This window comes from Atractosteus spatula, chromosome 8 (genome assembly GCF_055471065.1).
Source record: "Atractosteus spatula isolate fAtrSpa1 chromosome 8, fAtrSpa1.hap1, whole genome shotgun sequence".
Taxonomy (NCBI): Eukaryota; Metazoa; Chordata; class Actinopteri; order Semionotiformes; family Lepisosteidae; genus Atractosteus; species Atractosteus spatula.
This window is the reverse complement of record NC_142713.1, coordinates 49,465,609-49,487,096: the sequence shown is the minus strand read 5'-3', so window position 1 is coordinate 49,487,096 and position 21,488 is coordinate 49,465,609. Positions and strand designations below refer to the sequence as shown.

Sequence of the window (21,488 nt, the reverse complement as noted above, 5' to 3'; positions counted from 1 at the left end):
AGCGAAAAAACTATTAATATCACTTGTTAAGAAAAGTTAGGAAGTGACAATGACATATTTCTTCAGCACCTACACGTTATAGTTATTTTTTTTAAGTTTAAAAATCACAGTTTTGGAATTTGAAACAATTCTAAAACTACTTTCTCTGGGGGGGGGGGGGGGGAGCGTGAGGGATAATCATTTGTAATTTGTTCTTGAATATAAAGATAAATGGAAATCTTAATAAACCTTATTTTATTGAAGATCTTGCATAACCTGGATGGATACAGAATACGGGCGTGTTATGTGCTCTATACCCTCTACCACTCCGGCTGCAAAATTGTTTCATAGTAGCACCGCCTGAGCTCAGCTGCCGGTCCTGTATTGAGGTTGTTTCTGCATAGTCACGTGGGTGGCCCTTTAACTTTCCATAGAGAGGCCTCTGTATGTCACATGATGGACATGATAAAATGAAACAGCACAAATAGAAAAGCGAAGTGTGCCCTGGGCTACAAAAACAGTGCGAAACTACGCAGTCGTCTGCAAACATCCCACACACACACGGCGGAGATGGGAGTCCGTGGCGAGGAGGGAGCGAGGAAAAGCCCACGCGTTACGCCTCATCAAAAGGGATACCCGTCTTCGCATCACTGGAATTGCACCTGCCTGTTGTGATGTTTTGAACGAGGAAGATGAACTTTATGAGCATGGGGTTTTATTCCATTTGAACCGGGAAGCGGAATGCCTGCGCAACAGGGAAACGTAAGTTTAGTCATTTCTAGGATCCGAGCCGGTGGGCTGGAGTGTTTATGTTATGAATCTCGGCAGGTCGGTGCAGTGTACCTGTCTTTTTTTTTATTTAATAACAGGCTACAGTATTCAAGCGGCTTCGCCACTTAGTTTATTCGACTGATTTTATCCTGATATATAAATGTCTCCATACAATTATTTGAGAGGTGGAATTCTGTTATTAGGACCACAAGTTGCGCCATGTTTTTGTTGCTAAGAGAAGATTTTTGATCTTTTGCCACATGGCTCTGACACTCTTGTGTGCTTTTTCAATGTCCGCATTCCAGCTAATGTTGCGCAGATAAAATTCAAAGTTGAAGTAAACAGAGGGGGTGGGTGGGTGGGGGGAGATCTCTTTGCGTCTTAGAAATGTAGACGGAACTGTCGGTTCTGTTCTGAGGACTGTTTAAACGTTGAGCTGTATCTAAAAGCAGCCGTGTGGGTTCTGAAACAGATTTTTTGAACGCTGGTTTTTAACACGGAATCGGTTCAACTAGACATCTCTGATTTTAAGTGAATAGAAATGGACTAGTTCTGCTCGCATGATGGGCTGACTATATGCTATTACGTTGTGGGTAGTTAAGTAGTGCATTCTGTGAGTTTGCACATGCTTATTGATTGATTCATTAAAGGTTCACCCAACATCTCTGTCAGATTACGAGGGTGTCATAAAGTCCCAACTGACGCGAATGCATTATATATATATTTTTTTTACTTGAAATAGTCATATTCAAGATCGCAGCTGATAAAATACGAGCTGAAAGCACACACACACACCCCACCATTAATTTACCATAATTTGCTGTTAACATGCGAGTGTGTAAATTATACAGTATGACAATGAAATCTGGAAAATATATGGACATTATATGAATTCCCACGCTTACGAGCTACGATAATTTGTGATTTCCTGTTTTTGTTCCGCGGATAACAATGTTTAAGTTACCCTGCGTCACAATATCACTTTAGGGAATCTCGGTTTACTTCGGTGATCTTGATTTCTGCATTTTTGTTTACCCATTTCTAAGTTTTATGGACTCAACCAAGCACGCCTAGTTTTCTGCAGGGCTATCCTGACAATCTGTTTATGCTGTCGGATTTTTAGTTGAATTTCTTAATATTAAATAATATTTACAGTGATTTTGTTTTAATAGTGTATTATTACTGTCTTTATCATACTTTGCATTTTCCATCGGTTCTCAACACCTAATTAAATATATCTAAAGTATCATATTAATTATAGAGCTAAATCAACATATAAAGCTTTAAAGGCTTCATGTTTTCAAAGCAGAAATCCTATATACCCGTAGCAGTATTGACTACCGTACCCTAGGTGGGGCTGCTCTTTATTTTTCGTGTCCTAGATCCATCCCCCAGAATTAACAGTAGTTGCGGGTGTGTAGCAATAACAGACGTCGTCATCATCAGCTCCTGGTTGGAAAGGTACAGCGCGCCGTGATAAAAACAACAGCACCTGACTTGCCGTATGGGAGCGCGCATTTGAGCTCATGCACGCTTCACCAGCGCGAGCATCACCGTTCACGTGAACGTGCAAAGAACTGCCTAGAATGGGACATTATCCGTCAACGGTATGTAGTACAGTCACACAGCAGATGTGCAGAATGTGAAGACTTTAACATCAGGCAGCATTATCGGTGGTGTTTAGAGATGTGATCGACGCGGTTCATTTAAAAAAAACGGCACGTTTGTTATTATAGCTTTTTTTTTGTCTAGTCAAATGTGGATGAAAATACAGATCTTCTAAAATTGTATTGCCTACTAAGGTCTCTTAATCGGGATTGGATTTAACGAATGTGCAAGACAGTGCCTAAAGAGGGAATGTGTACTTACTGTGTAGTACTTGAATGGGTTATATGAAGTAAAAATAACTCGACAGAGTTTATTATTCAGTCTGAGCTTTTTACATCTTGTTTGGATTTCAACTACAGGTACTTCATATTTTATGCTCTGGTTTCTAAGATGTTGAAGGTTAATTTCAGTTTGTAAATCTGTATTCTGACATTTAGATGAGGCTCAAAGCGTTGTTTTTACCTTGTATAGCAGCACTGTGTATAGCAAAACAAAATGTATTTTTAATTCTTATCAAATTATTAACCCATTAAGATCTAAACTTTTCTAAGAATCTTGTTTTGGTAGAAAAACATAAATGAAGCTGCAAATAAATGGCTTTGGAATCCTGTGTGGGTGTGGGCCAAATTATTAATATATTGTTTAAATAAATATTGAATTTTTAAGAGCTAAGCTGGAAGGCGAGGTCAGCTTCTCTTAGCAACTGTATGTTATGTAATGGTGTTAAATGCTGTATTTTGAGGATTGCAGGGTTATAATAACATCTCTGCTTTATACTTCTGAAAATTTTCCCAGCATAACTGCTTGTAAACTCAACATTTATGCATTTTAATAATTTTGGAGATTCTATGAAAATTTGTGTTTGTTCACATGAATGTGTTAGCGTTTCCATTTTTCTAATGCGGAGGTGTTTGTCATTACTTCAGAATAGCAATCAAAATGAATAGCTTCAGCCGTTTGGGGAAAATTCTCTGTGGGAGAATTTTACTGCTTTTAGTTGTTTTTCGTCAGTGTGCCCAGGAAGATAACTTTTCAGGCCTTCGTATTTATGAATGTGTCAGAGTCAGTAGCCTACAGCATAGTGCAGTTGATTTGATTATGCAGTGATTTGTGCATAAAATGGGCAGGGCAACAGCCATTAAACTGAACTGTTCCTTTCGACGCTTCTGATCAGTCCATATTGCTGCCTTTGCTTTGCAGTGGTGCTGAGCTCTATGTGAAATGCAAGAGGAGTTCAATAATATGGCAATAAAGTTGCACTTTTATCAGCCCACCTTCTGATAATACATTCAATAAAAGCACGGCGATGCAGAGATGACGACGACAAAGCACATACTGTAATTGCGTTCTTGTGAGGTGTGGGTGCATACCTGTGATGTGATACGTTTGAAAAAATTAAACAAATGCTCCATCAATATGTAAGCAGAGATGATAAAAGAATCACCTGGGAGGACCGAACATTGGAAATGTGTTAAATGGCTCTTTATATACATGATGTATAACACCAGTAGCTATCTGTCTCTGTCCATCTGTTACTGTTAGAGTTGGGACGTGTTTTTGGACGGGTTGGTGTATGACAGTCTATAATGAAATGACGGTGAACTTCTAATGATTGTATGTAATTATTCCTCATAGCTTATTTATTTTCTTTACCTGATTAACCTTAAGATGCGTGCGCTGGACTAACCAGCAAAGATGTGGGTCAAAGGGAGCAACTTGTTTTCTCTAACATTTGAGTCAAAGAAATTGAATTGTGAGGTACTGACTTGGCTTGTGTCAGACTCGCAGAGGGAGGCAGTGGATGTGTTAGAACTGAAAGCCAGATTTTACTGGGTGGCTGCCATCTACAGCCGTTTAGAGTTTCTGGATTCATAAAACTACAGATACAGACTTCCACCCACACACATGCAACTCGTTTAACTTTAAAAATAAACAGTTTTTATAGGAATATGACTACTGTTAAGTTTTGGCACAGTGCTATTTTGATCTCCTTCGTTCCTAGACAGGTGTGCATTTTTCTGCCTGCTCAGTCTCTGCCTCTTGCTCCCAGGCTGATATGGTTGGTTCTGCTGTGTGTTCAGTACTTTTTGAGTAATACTGACAGGATCAATTGAAATGTTGATGCTGTGCCCAACGCACAGATGGAAGCAAATCTGTATGCAGAAATACATCATATTATTTAACTGTCTCAATTTATTTATTCTGGATCATAACTGAGCACAAACACATACAGAATGTGAGGTCTGAACAGGCGTTCGTTTATGTAACATTTATTTCAATCCGGTTCCTTGCCATGACAGTGCTGACAGTTTCTGTATTGTGGGGTGACTGTTGGAACTTTGGACTGGTGGGTTGTGGTTTTATATTCTGCATGGGATATTGGTACAGTATATTGAACCTTTCAGTATGATATTTCACTCTGAATGTTCCAGGAAATGCCCATCTGTCAAATGAGAATGTTTTCAATTAACCTATCTTGTTAAATAAAGGATTAAAAATACATCCTGCACCAGGAACTGTTTTTTTTTTTTGACGGGACAAATCTTTCACTGGAATTTGTGCATAACCTTATCAAGAGCCTTAAGAAAAACTGCTGTACTTGTTTAGGTTATTTTGTATTATTAGGCTTTGTCTATATTTAGTAGACTTGCTATTTCTTAGCCCAAATCTTAATAAAATATTAATTTTGCAAAATCTCAAAGACGGTGATTTTTAGGTACCCCATTAATAGTATTAATAATTATTAAGTTATAATTATGATAGTTCAGACACAGAAGTCCTCTGTTGGCATTGATTGAGAGTGTAGTTAGTAAGCACAGAAGTGGTTCAGTAGAAATTCAGTGCTTTGATTTTTAGGATTAAAGGCTATTTTAAAACCAGTGGAGTGTTAGTCATGAGTAGTGGAGGTCTTGTAATACATTACTAATTAGTATTTATAATCCAAGTTGGAGCGCTGCTTGTTGTAGTGAAACAGAAAGTGGTTCATATTTGAAATAATTCGTTTTCCTCTCGCATGCAGTTACGTAAGAAATTTACAACACTTAATTCTAAAATTTTATTATCCAATCAAGTCTGAGTTTTTATATCTCATAATGTCTTGTAGAATAAAAAGAGAAAAACAAATGAGAAAGCTAGACTCTAAACCGGGGGTGTCCAAACACTGGGCCTGAAGAACCACAGTACAGCAGGTCTCTCCTGTTCCCACAGATTTGTGCAGACTTGGATCGTGTTAGTTTTGATTAATTTCGCAAACTTGATTCACTTTAAATCAAGAGAAACCAGTTGGGGTTCTTAGATTTTACAAATTTAACTCTCCATACAGTTTGCGACAACTTGGCAACTTGCAGTACTTTCACAAAGTTCAAGACTTTGTGCTTAATGTAAACTTTTTCTGTGATGTCAATGAATGTATTTTGTTATCGAGATTCAATAAGTGGTCTGAGAAATTGGGACTACAGTTCCCCTTTAGACAGTGTCCTACTGGCCACTGCGGGTTGTGCGGAATTATTCATGGATGCCGTCTTCAGTCTAACTACAAAAGCCTGCAGTGATTGTAAGGATATTTTCTTTTTCTTTCTTTCCAATTTAAAAAAAAATGGCTTTGGCCGAAGACTACAAGGTCAAACATCTTCAAATTTTGGCAGATGCGGAAGGACAGAGAGATGACTTAATATGTGACAAAAGCCAGCCTTCAGTGTCAACAAAGTCTGACTCTCGCATTTGAAAACCTCTTCAGAATCTTAGCAGCCTGTTACCACCTTGCCGTTTGATCTTGATGTCAGAATCGAGGCAAGTTTGGGCCTGCCTCGGGTGAGAGACATCCAAGCCAGGTTTCTACTGTAAGTGGTGTTAGTGGACCAGTAGGAAGCGCTTTTCCTCCTGGAATAGAAGTTCCAAGGCAGTGCCCTATTATGGTGACTGGGGGACACTGTGCGTTTTGAGTTGCCTTCTTCCAGGTGGAATATTAAACAGATCTTGACTGCTTGGTCATTAAAAATCCTATAGCAGTTTTAGAAATGTTAGGCATGTTAACCCTGGTGTCCTGGTTAAATTCAACTAGGGGCTTTTACTATCTGACTTTAATAAATTTGCCTCTAATTCAATTGGTGAGGTGATTATTGTATTAACATCTTTAAGAATTTAAGTTTTTCAGGCATCATCCTTGTCATATTACTTTTGAATAGGTGTGATCGTGTGGGACTAAATGGCAGCACATGAACCGATCAAGTTTAAGTGTAAACGTCAAACACTGTACTACAGAAACTGTACAGTCAGCTAAGTTCAAACGTAATTGGAACCATCCTGGAAAAATTAGAATTGGAATTCCAAAATATAATTACAGTATTATACAGTGTAGTTTGTGTGTTACCCACATGACCTGACCACCACTGATCGTGATCAAACACCATATAACTGATCAACTTTAAAACTGGCAAGTACCATCTCGGGCACTTGGTTCTTAGCATGTGAATAATATAGAAATTGACCTTCCACATACTGTAGTTTTACTGCAGTATTTCTTTGTGGGGCTTTTTTTAGCGTGTCATGGTTACACCTTCAGAGAACACACAAATAATTATTGCAACCACATTTCTGTATACTGTGCGTTCTTTCTCTTTCGTGAATGTTGTATACGTTTTTTAGTTGTGTTCTCTACTCTTTCATTCTGTGCTCGAGAGATTGTATTGTGCTACACACAACGCTGTAGGTAGCTCATTTTTGAAGGTATCCTGTATCTTGCTTTCACGCTTGTATAGGCAAAACATCATGCATATTATTTTTTAACAAAGTTGCATCATGATTTTCCACATTCATGATGGGGTCAAAAATTGACATTGTCATTGTATCAGTAAAATGTTCACGACCATTGTCAGAATGCACCTTGGAACACCACTGAATGGATTTTTACAACTGCGGTAACACAATTATACTTTAGAAAATGGTGCAGTGTTTTATTTTTAATCTGTGGATCAAAGGCTGTGCAGCAAAAATGGCTATAATTGAGGTCAGTGGTTTCAAGCTTGTATAGAATTTCCTGAAGAAGAAAGAGAGGTTTTTTTTTTTTTTACAGGGTTGCTTGACGTGCATAATATGGCAATTCTTAGAAAAACCCAGCTGTGAATATGTTTTCTCTTAGCTTTAGTGATGTACCTCAGGACATGTGACACTGTTTACATCTCACTGCAGAGAGGGGGAAACTGGAGTGACGCACACTGCAGTCAAAGTAGCTGGTGCAATGCAAGTGTTTCAGCAAATCTCCTGTCCGAAGCACATTATAAAAGGATGCATAAAAATATTGACCGTTAGGGAAAAATTCCTGGGCATGTTACACATTTTTATACAATGTTAGCAGCTTATGAAACTGGCGTTTTAATAATGGAAATGTTCATTACAAGTTGTCCTTCTCACTAAAACCTTCCCCAGAGAGACTGTGAGTATGTGATACATTTACCACCAAGCAATCGCTCAGGATCGTTAATGCAGCTACAAATTAAAACAGCCGCCCAGCTATATTAAGATGTGTGATTTCATTTACCTTTACATCCTGTTGTTCGAATAGGAGAATTTCTATTTTTGTTCGGAGTATAATATCCTGAATTCAATTAAAAAAAACATACATTGCAGTGAGGGGATTGCATTTTGCTCTAGAAGCATTAGGAAGAATTATTGTGCTTAATTAGCCAGTTATGTGTTCTGTTAGTCAAATTAATACATGCTGTTCAAGAGAACACACCTTGTAAGTCATGAGTTGATTACGCATGTTATGACGCAGTTTCAATTTACAATAATGATTGTGCTCTGTAATTTCAAGGGCTGTTTTTGGATATGAGCTGCACAAATGTTATTTAAATTATTTAATATAGAATTGGTAAAAGAACACAATTAGATATAGAAAAGCTGATGTCTTTCTTAAAATAAATAACTGCAGGCCTCTCAGTTATGTTTTCCCCATGTGAACCAATCCCTCACATCTCTTTATCTCTTAAAGTACGTTTTGTGCCGGGAGAATGTCCGATTGTCAAATACCGTTGTCCTGGTAATAATCTTGCACAGTATCCTGTAAGAACTTGTTGGATCCTGTTGGATCTCCATCGTGTCCTGCTCGATATCCTGAAGGAGGAACAGGATCCTAGCAACAATCTTGTGACGAATATGATCCTATTGCATTACTGTGTGAACCCTGAATGCCTAGAATATTGATTATGGATTCTGAGGAAATAAGGACACATTTCAAATTTGTCAGGATTCTGAACTAAATACCAACATTAAAATCCTTAAATATCAAGACAAAGTGATCTTACAAAAATAATTTTTAAAAAAGTAGTCACGTTACGTACTGTATTTTGTGTTTCCTTATCAGATGCCCTTATTCATGGTGGCTTACAGTGCATCTATCATTTCAGCACATTTCATGTTATAGGCATAGGAAGCTCTGACGTTTTGAAAAAGTTCATTAAATGGTACTTGTGAACAGGAACTGCTTCTCTGCAATGAAATAAACCTTGTTGGTTTAAAAGATTGTGCTAGTTTTTGCCTTATGCTGTCATATAGAACTTATTTTGAAAGTTTGTATGCATTCTTGCACAGCATTTATCTAATAGATTTTGAGTATAGTTTTTGCCCAACAACCTCATAGACTTTATTTGGAGTGGGCCACCTGTACCAAAGGTTGACAATTAAAAACTTGAGTATTTTTAAACATAGGTATAATAGCATTTTAAAGAGAAATATTCCTGGTAATAAAAGTGCTTGAAATTCTAGCATGCTAAAAATAAAATATTTGTTATTAGAAAAGTGGTTACTTGTAGCCATTTAAAATTACACAATAATAACATAGAATTTGTTTGGGGACTAGAAAGTTAATGCAGCAGCCGCTGTAGGGTCTAAGATTTTTAATAAAAATAGCATCTTTAATTCTGTGTTTTACAACATTTACTGATTAAATCAAACTTCACCAGATATTGGATCTTACAGGGTCTTATATAGACTCTTGTGCCAAATTCCTAAAAGGGATTTTACAGACTCCTGTGCAAGATCCAGTAGGATTTACCTGTGGGGATTTACATTTAGGACTGTAATTGCAGATTAGGACATTAGCCAGATTGTTCCAACAAACTTACTATAAATTTGGTACCATTTTTTAAAGTGGTAGTAAGTTGCTTTGGATAAATGTATCTGCTTAATTATTAAGGAGAATGACACCTACAAAGTATTTGACGGAATACTACTTATAAGATAAGATCACTTTATTAGCCATATGCAATTTCTTGCATTAGGAATTTGTCTTTTTGCATACCCCAACTTGTTCTCCATGAGACACAGACACACAGACAGAGAGAAGCTTGGGGTCAGGGTGCAGGGTCAGCCATTGTACAGCGCCCCTGGAGCAGTTGGGGTTAAGGGCCTTGCTCAGGGGCCCAATGGAGTAGGATTCTTCTGCTGGCTGCGGGATTTGAACCAGCAACCTTCAGGCCACAGGCACAGATCCTTAGTCACAGTGCCACCGCTCCGCCCCACTGTTAATTGTCAAGGATCTTTAAGAAGCTCCTCGGATACCCTATAGAATCTTGTAAAATCTTCTGGAATTCTGAAATGGTTCTTGGAGGATTCTATAGGTTCCTATAACTTATAGTATAAGTTGAATCTTGTTTAACCCTATTGTATATGATCCAATGCAGAACCTTACAAGATCTTTCAGGATTCTGCATGAGCTATTACAAAATCTGTTGTATATGTATGTCCTTGTAACCATGATGAATAGTATTTGATTTGAAATGGTAAATGTATATTTTAAAATACCAGTATTTCACTATTTTGATGTACAGTTAAAATTGAAAAAAATATCAGTATTGCAACTTGCTGTGCTTGCATTCTGCCCCCATACAAATAAAGAAATGGCATACATTTTTGATGAGGTTAGCTTCCATTATTTGTAAGGTCTTCAGGTTCGATCTGTACTCGTTTAGGGCTTACAGTCATCAACTCCTATGCTGATTTTGTAGGGGGGTTTTGTTTTATCTGGTGAAAGAAAGTTCGTGAATGATGACAATAATTCTTCAGCTATCTCTTGCCCGACACTCTTTGAGTCATTCAGAAAACCATTTTTAAGGCTACAATGGTAACCGAAAACTGAAGTACATGAAAAGTAACTATTGTTCTACAGGTAGTGAACATTGAACCACAACATGTGTCCAATAAGGCACTCGTAGGCGCTATGGCAAGAAGTCTACCAGTGTCTGGAATTGTACAGGAGGGATGCAACACCATTCTTCCACGAGAAAATCAATCAACTATTACCTGGTTGTTGGAGGTGAAAGATACTGTCTCGGGTATCGTTTCTCAATTGGGTTTAGATCTGGAGACCGAGAAGGCCATGACATATGGATAACATAAGTGTCGTATCATTGAACCATTGCACAACCACACATACTGTACTCCATGGATGAGGAATTCATTCTGAAAGACATCCCTCCCAGTATGGGGGAAAAAAACCCGCTGCAACATGAGGTTATCACTCAGTACAGTTAAGAATCATTTAACATTGACCTTGCCGTCTATAGAAGTGGGTTCACCCCAACCATGCTAGGAACATGCACCCTATGGCATTATGTTACCACCAGAACCCCACATTGCTGGAACCATGCACCCGTGGCTGAGCTGGAGTTCTTTAGCCCCTGCCAAATGCACCTAAATAATCACCTTTCTTTTAAAAAGTGAGATCTCCTCTTGCAACCATACTAACAAGAATTTTAGGCAACCAGGCCTATACATCATTTTTCTACCCAATGCATGCTGGGATGTTATTTGCTCAACTAACACATGAAAGCACTTCCACGCAGGTGTTGTTCTTTCAGTATGTGTTTATGTCCCTCATTAAGCCAGGTTTATCTATTTCCAAACCCACTGCTTGCATTTTTGCAAGAAATGGCATTAAGTTGCAAAAGATGAAATCCTACTGGAAAAGTCGTTGTCACAGTGAGGATGTTAATTGAAGTATTTAGAAGACCAGAGTAGTGGTTTTCCGTCATTGTGGGGACAAGCTGCCGTTGTTGTGATTGAAAAACGCCCATCATGGAGATTTCTGCTTGGCATACTTCACATGCTGTACTAGGTTGCCTTCTTCAGAGCCACACCTTGCTGAGGGGGGGACAAAAACTGTACTTCATGGAGGGTTGGTTCCTCCTTGTTCGGCAGATCATGATTAATTGTCAAAGGTAAGAGTCCCGCTTCTGAATTCCCGGACTTGGACAAAATACGAAGAATTCCCAGTGGGAGAGTCAGTGTTGTTCGATAGTCTGTTCTGTTGCTTTTGCATTTTGAATTTCTGCTGTAAAATGTGAAATATTTTCGTGTTATGTTACCAGCATTGTAACTGAGTTTGATTACTTTACATTTTTAGCCTTCTGTAAACATGTTTTCCAATTAACATGAATAAAACAAACACCTCAATGAGTGATGATAACGACAATTACCATTCTAAATTCCCGTTAGTATGTTGTTTAATTAAACTTTATAATGATGGTTTTATATCATGTTGAATAGTTTTGAAATGCTGAGACATTGCTCAGTGAGATAAATAGGCATTTGTTGTAAGGTTGAGATACTTTCAGTTCACATTTTCATTGCCTGAATTTAAAAAGGTAATTGGTTAAATTGGGATGAAAGCTAGAATTCTCTTATGCCTAAAGATCTTGCAAGATACTACTGTAGGATCCTATAGAGTCATTCAGGATGTTATATTGGATAGTATTAAAGATTTCTAACCTGATGAAGAATCAGACTGAAACAGTGCCCAGTGGAAATATATTTCTGATGCATGTTAGCATACATCTAAGGAATAAATATCCCCCAAATCCAATATTTCTTTCTTAAAGAAATGACTGTGACATGTGCTTTGAAAATAAAAATGGGTAAATGGCTCTATAGTGGTTTTAAATCCATACATTTCTTGAATTAAACCATTTTAAAATTGACATGAGCTTATTTGCCGTAATGAAAAATGTTGTAATTTATTTGTTAAAAATCCATCCTTTGTTAAAGTGCCCAAAATTCTTCTGGAAATGGGTGTTGCAGTTGTCCAAATTCCTTAAAAATGCTCAGGAAGGAAACATGTACTGCACCCTTTTAAAAAGAGTTGGTTGTTGAACACATAGGACATGCCAGTTCTTTATAGATTAAAGAAATCTAAGTGATATATCCAATGTTCAGCTTTGTATGCAACTTTGCATAAAAACACATTATGCAATGTTTATTCGAGGCAAACCTTGCAGGATTTCGAATGTAAAATTAAATCGGAAAGGTTATGGCTTGTAAATTAAACTAAAATATACATTTTAAAATTCCAGCTAAGTTATTTTATTTAATGTTTATTTTACACAAGACTGCCACACTATATAATGTGGCATTTGTGGCATAATGTGAAATTAACTCTTGTAGAAAAAGTTCAATATATATATTCACATAGTGGGCTCCTGTGCTAGAATTAATAAGACAAAGGAGGGCATTTGTTTTTCTTAAGGGAGGATCAAGGAAAAAGACAAATTTTCACTTTCCTCCCTTTGGGAATGTCCTAAACTACAGGGATGCTTTTAATTCACTGGTAAGGTGAGAAGAGGTCATATTAATCTTTCTTCAGTTTTGATCTGATGCTGTATGGTTATGTGTCAAAATTGTGCATTACACTTTTACCCTGTCCTGACTCATGTAATGGTAATAAAAAAGAATTGTGAAGGATACGTGTTACAGTTTACAGTTGTCAGACGTATTCCTTCTACTTGTAAAAATGATAACCTGTGGTAAACAAGGAGGATGTAGAAAGTTTGTACCTGTTGCACTAATTACTGTGCTGATGATACACAAGGTATGGTCTGTGGTCTGTCCTTTCCATTACCATAAAGAACATTTCACGTTCCCCAGAGGGTGTTTGTACAGACATGCTACATTTCTAGCTTTTGCTTCTGTACTGGTATACCAAATCAACAGGAAGTCTAACCAAATGGGCAACTCAAGCAGAACAGTATTGTATTCATGTAGTGCAGCCTGTTACATAAGGTCACGCGTGCTCTGAACTACAATTTGAATAGCTTTCTTCAAAATGGTTTAATTGTGCTGTTTAACTCCTAGTGGAAATCAAGATTTTTCCTATGGGAGAGAAATGAAACCAGTTTTATTTTTCTCCTCTAATGTATGGCAACAGTAAGCCAAAATATTTTCATAGTGATAAAATTTTAAAAGACCTTTAAGTAACAATTTATTCCTTAGGAGTTTTTTGAGGAGGAATACGGGAAGAAATTGTAATTTTGTGCTAGTTTCTGAAAACAGAAATGTGTTCTCAAGTGATTTTTGAAAAAATGTTCTTTTCTTTTACGTGTCATGTCTTTTGCCAAACCTGCTTTATACCATACGGTGTCGTGGAAAGCTGGAGCCTACCCGGCAAGCAACGAGCACAAGGCAGGGTGCAAGCCAGTCATTCATGGGGGCAATTTGGAGGCCACGGTAAAGGCCAAGGGGGGAAATTTGGCCCGGACACCAGGATAAATCCCTACTCTTATCGAGAAATGCCCGGGGATCTTTAATGACCACTGAGAGTCAGACCTCGGTTTAACATCTCATCTGAAAGACGGCGCCCATTACAGTATAGTGTCCCCGGCACTATACATTAGGACCCACACAGACTGCAGGGTGAGCGCCCCCTGCTGGTCCCACTAACACCACTTCCAGCAGCAACCATAGCTTCCCAGGAGGTCTCCCATCCAGGTACTGACCAGGCTCCACCCTGCTTACCTTCAGTGGGTAGCCAGTTCAGAGCTGCAGGATGAGATAACCGCTATATTTATATATATTTTAAATATAAAGCATGTAAAGGATACTGCCACTAACCGCAGCAAATGTTCACAAAATATTATCTTTTTTTAGGGAAGTGTCAAAGGTATTCAAAGGTGGCGAATATTAGTTTTTCTGTGTTTTTCTTTCTTGATTTTCACTGGGCTTGAGTTTCAACAGGTTAAATTACCTCCACTTTTACCAAATCAAATCTCACTAATAAAGTGTTTTAGTGCACATGCAACAAATATGAATAATCAGTATCACAAATGTGCATATTATATATATTTTAAAAAATTGCCCATTATGTATTTTCTAGATAAGGTAAGTGTAATTCCAGTTACAAACGCTAGGAGGACACAAAGACCTCCAAGAAGAGCTCCAGTATGTTGTTAATGCTTTTTTCATGTTTAAAAACTTAAACATAATAACCCAAAACAAACAGCACAACAGCTGATTAAAAAATAATTTAGATCCCTGTCTGTTTTGTTTCTGCCCTCTTTTTGAAATGTAAGGTCCTGTGTTCACCTCACTGGAGATAGACAGAGGATTTTGTAGAGGGGACTGCGCTCGGATTCTTTTTCTACACTGGACAGAATCCACTCCTGTTGCCAGACTGCTGCACAGTGCAAACGGCAGGCTGAAATGCAAATGGGTCAGCCTCTGTCTGGCCTTAAGGAGTACCTTTCCTGTAGGATTTCTCATGGGAGAACAGGGGCACTCAGATGTAACATATTCTTGCTTCACCCACCAAAACCCCATGGAAACCACACTGTTTGGGATCTCTGTTTTTATTCTATCTGTTGCATTTAATTGTTTCAAGCACCCTAAGTTTAAAGCTCTTTGAAAAGAGCAGTCCTTTTGGTGAGGATGCAACACACCATTACATTTAATGCAACTTTCCAGAGATAGAAACACATAACAATATTTATTACATTTCATATTGTGCTCAATTAAGGATTCCTTTAATACCTCGGTAGCAGGTATGGCTACAGGATGATGTGGGTTTACAGTACAAACCTCGGTATCTGCTGATGATGTAGAGCTGAACTCATCTGTAACCTTGGCAGTTATTTCTTCATGAGTAAAATGCATGTATTTGCATCCTCTTGACAATTGGCTTCCCAGTGTTTCTTTCGATCGCAGTCAGGGCTGCTCAGACCAAAGATGTGTGTCGAAATCATTGACGCATTTGGCCAGTACATTTCGTTCACTTCTAAATAAGACTGAGAAACGCAATACGTTTGCACAATCATGAGCTCTTAAGGTCAAACTGCAATCATGACCACTGCCACTCCATGGACCTGTGTGATCAACAGCTTCATTTGAAAGGACTGTATGTCATCTCTATGTACAGTACACTCAGTAGGGATTCATTTTGTGGGAAAAAATACAACCACATAAAATCAGGTGAAAAGGCTTAAAAGGCTTAAAAGGACATGAAGAAAGTTCATTTTCTGCAAAGGTTTAGTGTTGCTGAAGCCATAGATGCACCAGGACTGATTTTAATCACCTGTTTAATGAGACAGTGTTGCTAAATTTGTTGATTCTTCAGTTTGGACATGAATCAGGTACAGTACAAGTCTCAGCTTTTAAAAATGAGTATTTGTCTGGAATTGAGACACTAATGAACTTTTCTAATCAAGAAATATCTGCGCAAAACCTGGGTCATTGTCCTAGTATTTCATTGTCTAAAAACCCATCTATGTTTGGAGGTTCTTTATCAATAATAAGGTAGGTACTATATCTTATGTAGTTTTACTAAAGATATTAAAAAGTTAATCTGCAGTGATTTTACTTTTTTTTCCATCTTAGTTTTGGTTTTTGCTTTTGACCAGCACTTTTTGCCTAGACTTTCACTGGCAATATTTTTTTTAATATCTCCGTTATTTAGTATGGAATATCACATATATAATTCACAAAAAGTGTGACATACAGTATCTGTGTGGATGCCACTTGATTTTATCAGTGAAAAACAGAGTGTTTTTTAATATAATGTTCACTAGAGTTCCAGAACCCTGGCTGTTAAAGGTTCATAAACACGCTGAAGGCTTTTCATATTTGTGTCTGTAACTGTTTGAATGCATTCTTGAAAAGTAGACTGCGGTATATAGCTAAAGTCTCTCACCAGTCAACAAGTATTCAAAGTAGCAGTGTATGTTCTGATTTTATCCTCATATTATCTATTTAGAATAATCTTTATTAATGAATTACTCTGGAATCCTGCAAACACAATTCGTATTGATTTACATGGAAACGTACTCTGAGGTTTTCTAACGAGATCTATATGAATATCAACTTGGTGGTCTGTAGTCTTTTCAAACTGTTTACATGATGTTTTAGAAGTGCAGTATTTCAAACTTTATTAGAAACTAATCCCTTTAAGTAAATAACTAATGTCCTTTCTTACAATCAGAATTCTTGCAAGTTTTTCCAGATTGTAGAAATTCCAAGTAATTATTGAAAATGTCTCATCTATGGATGTCAACAGAAGACATTTTACATTGATTCCAAGTAAAATTTTAAATTATTTGCTTAGCTTCAAAATGGAAAACATTTCTCATTGACTTGTTCCTGTCAATGGGAGCATATGTACAGGGAATCGGAGGTGAAGAAAATCACTGGTGGCATGACAGTTTACTTTATGGCCTCTTTTGTGGTCTTGGGTTCGATTCGGGATTGGAATATGTTATGAAATATGTATGGAATCTGCAGGTTCATCTAGTGGGCTTTCTTCAGATAACTCCAGTTTCCCCCTGCTTGCTGTAGATGTGCAAGCCGAGTGGTGTCTCAGTGTAGTGCGTGTGAGAATGTCATGCACTGGAAGAAGCACTTTCCGCTAAAGTGTCGATGGTGTGTTAGTTATAATAGCCTGTGGAAAAAAGATGTGGAACTGGGTAATGTAGAGAAATACAGCACAGTTTTTGGAGAGAAAAAAAGTCAAGAGTGGGCCAATAAACTTGAAATGGTAGGTATGCCATAACCTGTGATACAACTAAAGTATAAAGTCTTTAAGTTACATGACTAAATATGAAAAATAACCAGTTGTAGGTCTTTCTGTCAGTATGCTCCTTTTTTAACTTTGAAAATGCCTTTTAAGGCTTTGCTGACATCTTGATGTGTTTTAAGAAGATTCATCTTTTTTGTATGTTTAACCTGGGGGGAAAAAGTCCCTAGGTTTCCTTAAATATAGTGAATATTATAAAGCCATAAGGTACTGCATAAATACCTTGGGTTATCAAAGGGTGTTTGGAATACTAACTGAACTGATGGATGACATTTAACTTTCAAAAGCATCACAGTTCAGGCTTTTGTTGCAACCAGCTCCTTAATAGTGTAATGCTACAGATTATTGAAGGTGTAATATAAGATCTGTTCATACCAAAAACCTACAGTATAAACATTGAACCTTCTGGGAGTCTCCAGATAGGTGGATTAAATCTTCAGTACACATGATCACCCAGTAGATGTCCCTAGTGCTGTATTTGTGACATATTCACAAGAACTTTAGGGATTGAATTGTACATGTTATGGTAGGTGCTCATAGAGAAAAGGCATTCAGAATTATTACTGTGCTTTCAACTATTTAAATATTTGTACAATCATTGGAGCTCATCCATTTTACATTTAATGGACACTGTATCCTCTAGATCCTCAGTTAAAGTAAGCTTTTTTGTTTTTGTTGAATGTGGAGCTGAATTAACCTTTAAATCTGTCCAAACTAGCACAATTTCTAATGGTACTCTCAGTAGTAATTCTAAACTCATTGTAAATCTGCAGAAAGCCCAAAAATAATTCAGAAAAAAAACAGAGATTGTAATTCTTAAACGGATAAAACACAATTTAAATGTTTTTTTCCATCTATATATCTACTGTATGTGAATCTATATACAGCAAATAGGACTAGAGACAAAGGAAGCTTAATGTTTGCCTGCATAAAAGCGCTATTTATGAATAAAAAATAACATTTTAAGTGCTGAAGATGTGCTTCTAATTCTAAGAGATTTATTTATTTGCACTGAAATGTTTTTGTTTTGTTTTTAAAATTGAACTACTTATCTTATGATGCTGTTATACAACACTTAAGTAGAAAATGTTTGTATTTTAATACTGTGTACTTATTTTCCAGCTGTCTTCCCTGCAAATGTAATGTACAATCTGTATTGCTTCTTGAAAGTTAAGTGAGGGTAGAACATTTGTATTCTTATGTCAGCTGACATACCATTTAAAGTGTTGGATTTAAATTTTTCTTTAGGTCACAACTTTAGGTCACAAAAAATATGCAACCCTGCAGGTACTGTATGTCAGGAAATTGTTCTAAATATGTTAACATGAGAATTTTAGCTTTCATAATTCATTTTTTTCAGTTGAAATTACTGTGCTTTAAAGCCCTAAAAATCACTAGGTTTTTAGGTGCTTTATGTACATATGTGAAAGCAGATAACTATATTAAGATTATTTGAAAAATAGCTCTCTTTTTTCTCTTGCATTTTTGTGCTTTTTATGATTGGACTTCTGTTCACTGGTGTGCCATAGCAATTCTGCAGTAAAAAGGTGTAAACTGTAGACTTAATGGAGAAATTGTTAGATGATCTTAGAGAAATGTTCATGAACCACCTAACAGACTAAATGTAGAAACTGGAGGGAGAGAGTTAATTTAAAACACTGTAGCAGCACCTGGTAGGTTACCTTCTGCTTTCAGCATCAAAGTGTGTGGTGGAGCCCTGAAGTACAGTATGAGACAGGCTTATGAATTCTCGGGGTTCCTCAGCCATTGGAGCCAGCTAACGTTGTGCGCTAATAGCTAGTTAAATCCTCTTATATCATTATGATTAGGATCGAAATCATGGTTATAGACCATACTTCATTTTAAATTCTCATCTTATGTTATAGTGGTTCTTTTCTTTGTGTTACAGTGCAACTAGGCATTTTAACTGTATGTGTTCAACGCCTGTCCTTTTTTAGCTAAATACTTCTACACAAGGTTTGCATTGTGGCCTAAATCATTTTGTGTAAATCAGCTCCTGTGATTTTCTCACACATGATGTAATGCAAAGTGTATTCTAGATTTCCAGAATTTGTCTTGAAATCAGAATACTCAATTTCAGTCTTTTTCTTCATGCCTTCCTGTAACTCATGTTACAGTCTGTTTTGGCCCCCGTCAAGTATGTTGAATACATATTTATGTTAAGACTTGCTTTGCAGTCCTGTGGGAAAATGTGCCCTCGCAGTCCTGTTAAAATGCTACAAAACAGTCATTTAGTGGTTCTGCTGGTGATGTAATTAAAAACGTTGGATTTTCATAATGTGGGCTGCTTCCTTACACAATCTCTAGTTCTCGGATGAGGTATGCATTTATACAATTTCATATTGTGAAACAGACATAAAGATTTAAACAATTCTTGCGCTGTGGATTTTTAATAACCTTGTAAAAATTCTAAGGAAATGCTCTGAAGCCCTGATAAAGCAGAAATGTTGAATACAGCTGAAGAACTTGTCTCTCTTTATACTCGCAGCGACTGTGAGCACGTCAGAGCCCAGCACCTACTCTGTGAGTGGGCCGAGAGTTCCTATTGAACTAGCAGTTCAGTGATCACTGCTGTTGATGCTGGGGACTCCTCCTACAGAGTAAATTAATTATGGAATACAAATCCATGTCTCTCAATCAGTCTCTGTGCGTCTATGCTTTTACAGTTGTTTCATTTATTTCCTGTATATGTGAAGAGGAGTCCTGAAGAGCAGTGGTCATGGCCCCTGTGAGCATGAATTTGCCTGTGGTCCTGAAAGCAGGCCCCACGCAGCAGCTTACACTACATGTAGTTGTTTTTATCCAAGAGCTTTAAAATGTCAGAGAGATGGGCTGTAGGGTGGGTAGGGAAATTGCTGGGGGTCTGACTGATGGGAGGCAACTGTGTAAAATACATTTAAATGGTCTGGCTCCCCTTTTCATGGACTTTGAACTCTTCACATAGGAGGAAAAAAAATCAATTATCTATTCGTAAATCATGAAGAATATTATGTTTTTACATTTTTGCTCAGGGTTAGCAAAATTAAAACTGCACGTTTGTGTGTATATATATAATTTCTCAAGCTATGTTCTGTAGAGAAGCTCCAGTGTGGTGCTGGAAACAAAGTGGATAGATGGATTTGAACAAAAAACTCTTCGTATATTAGAGATTGATCTCATCCTTGATGCTTCGTTGTGACAGTTTAGAAAATGGCTTTCATTGAAGTTGTCCTAGTAACGTGACAAAGCCACTTGCAGCACAATGTTAAAGTTAACAGATCTGTACAATTTATACATTTCCATTTTTAGTATGGTGTTTATTTGGTAAATAGTTCCTTTTGCCACAAATTGCCCCAGACTGTTTTGCAAATCATTATCGGCACACCATAGGTGTATGGCAGAATGCATAGTACAACCATTAGGTATAGAGGAGTGAAAAACGAACTAGAGAAATAAATCTTGGGGATACAAGACCTAGAAGTTTGGCTCCCCTCCAGGCAATAAGCCGTGAGAGTCAGTGGCTTGTAGTGAGGTCAACTAGTTGGAATTCATGGTCCCTGATGCGCAGTAGCCTAGACACTCATTTTGATAATTATAATCAGATATTGAATGGGCAATGAAACGTTATCAGTCCCGTTCTAGTGAACTAGTAGGTTCTACTCATATACAGGTGAAGTTAAAAAATCAAGACTTGTAACAGACAAACATTAGTATAATGTAGTGCCTGTCTCTAAAAGGGTGAGCAAAACAAATAGATACAGAACCAAGACTCTACTGCATGGAAGGTGCAAACAATAACAATAATAATGAAAACAATAATCAGAATTAAAATTGAGAATTATCTGAATGAGTTAGATTTTAGGTGTGTAGTCAACATAGGAAGACTAGTACAGATCCCTGTGGTACTCCACTAATAGCATCACTAAAGACCCTAGTGTTCTTGCCAGAAGTGTTGAGTATACGTGTATACTCTCTGTAGGTGCTCATTTTTATGCATTGTGTTGAGAAGGTAAAAATAAAAATTGCTTCATGAAATTGAATTTCTGCAGACTGATGTGATAGATAAAAATGCCCGATTACAAAAAAAAAAAGCATGTGAAACTATTGGAAACATGATAGAGATTCAGCGTTAGGAACGTATTAAAATGTTTTAGGTGAGTTTAGATCTACTGTAAGTACATCTTCAGGGTTCTTAACATGTATTGATATTCATTAATAATGTCCTTACTGCTCTTACGGAGATGCCTTGATGAGCCACCTGTGTGATTTAAGTATAAGCCTGTGTCTGGGGCGATAATGA

The 21,488-nt window shown here is 37.3% G+C and overlaps 1 protein-coding gene across 1 annotated transcript in view; it reads left to right on the top strand.

Moving 5' to 3' along the window:
* The first annotated feature begins 509 nt into the window (after positions 1-509).
* Positions 510-21,488, top strand: part of LOC148829756 (uncharacterized) — a 114,596-nt gene continuing 93,617 nt past the window's right edge. Inside the window, exon 1 of the mRNA XM_088922608.1 lies at positions 510-741. The gene's annotated coding sequence lies outside the window, so the exon portion shown is untranslated. The remainder of the gene's footprint in view (positions 742-21,488) is intronic.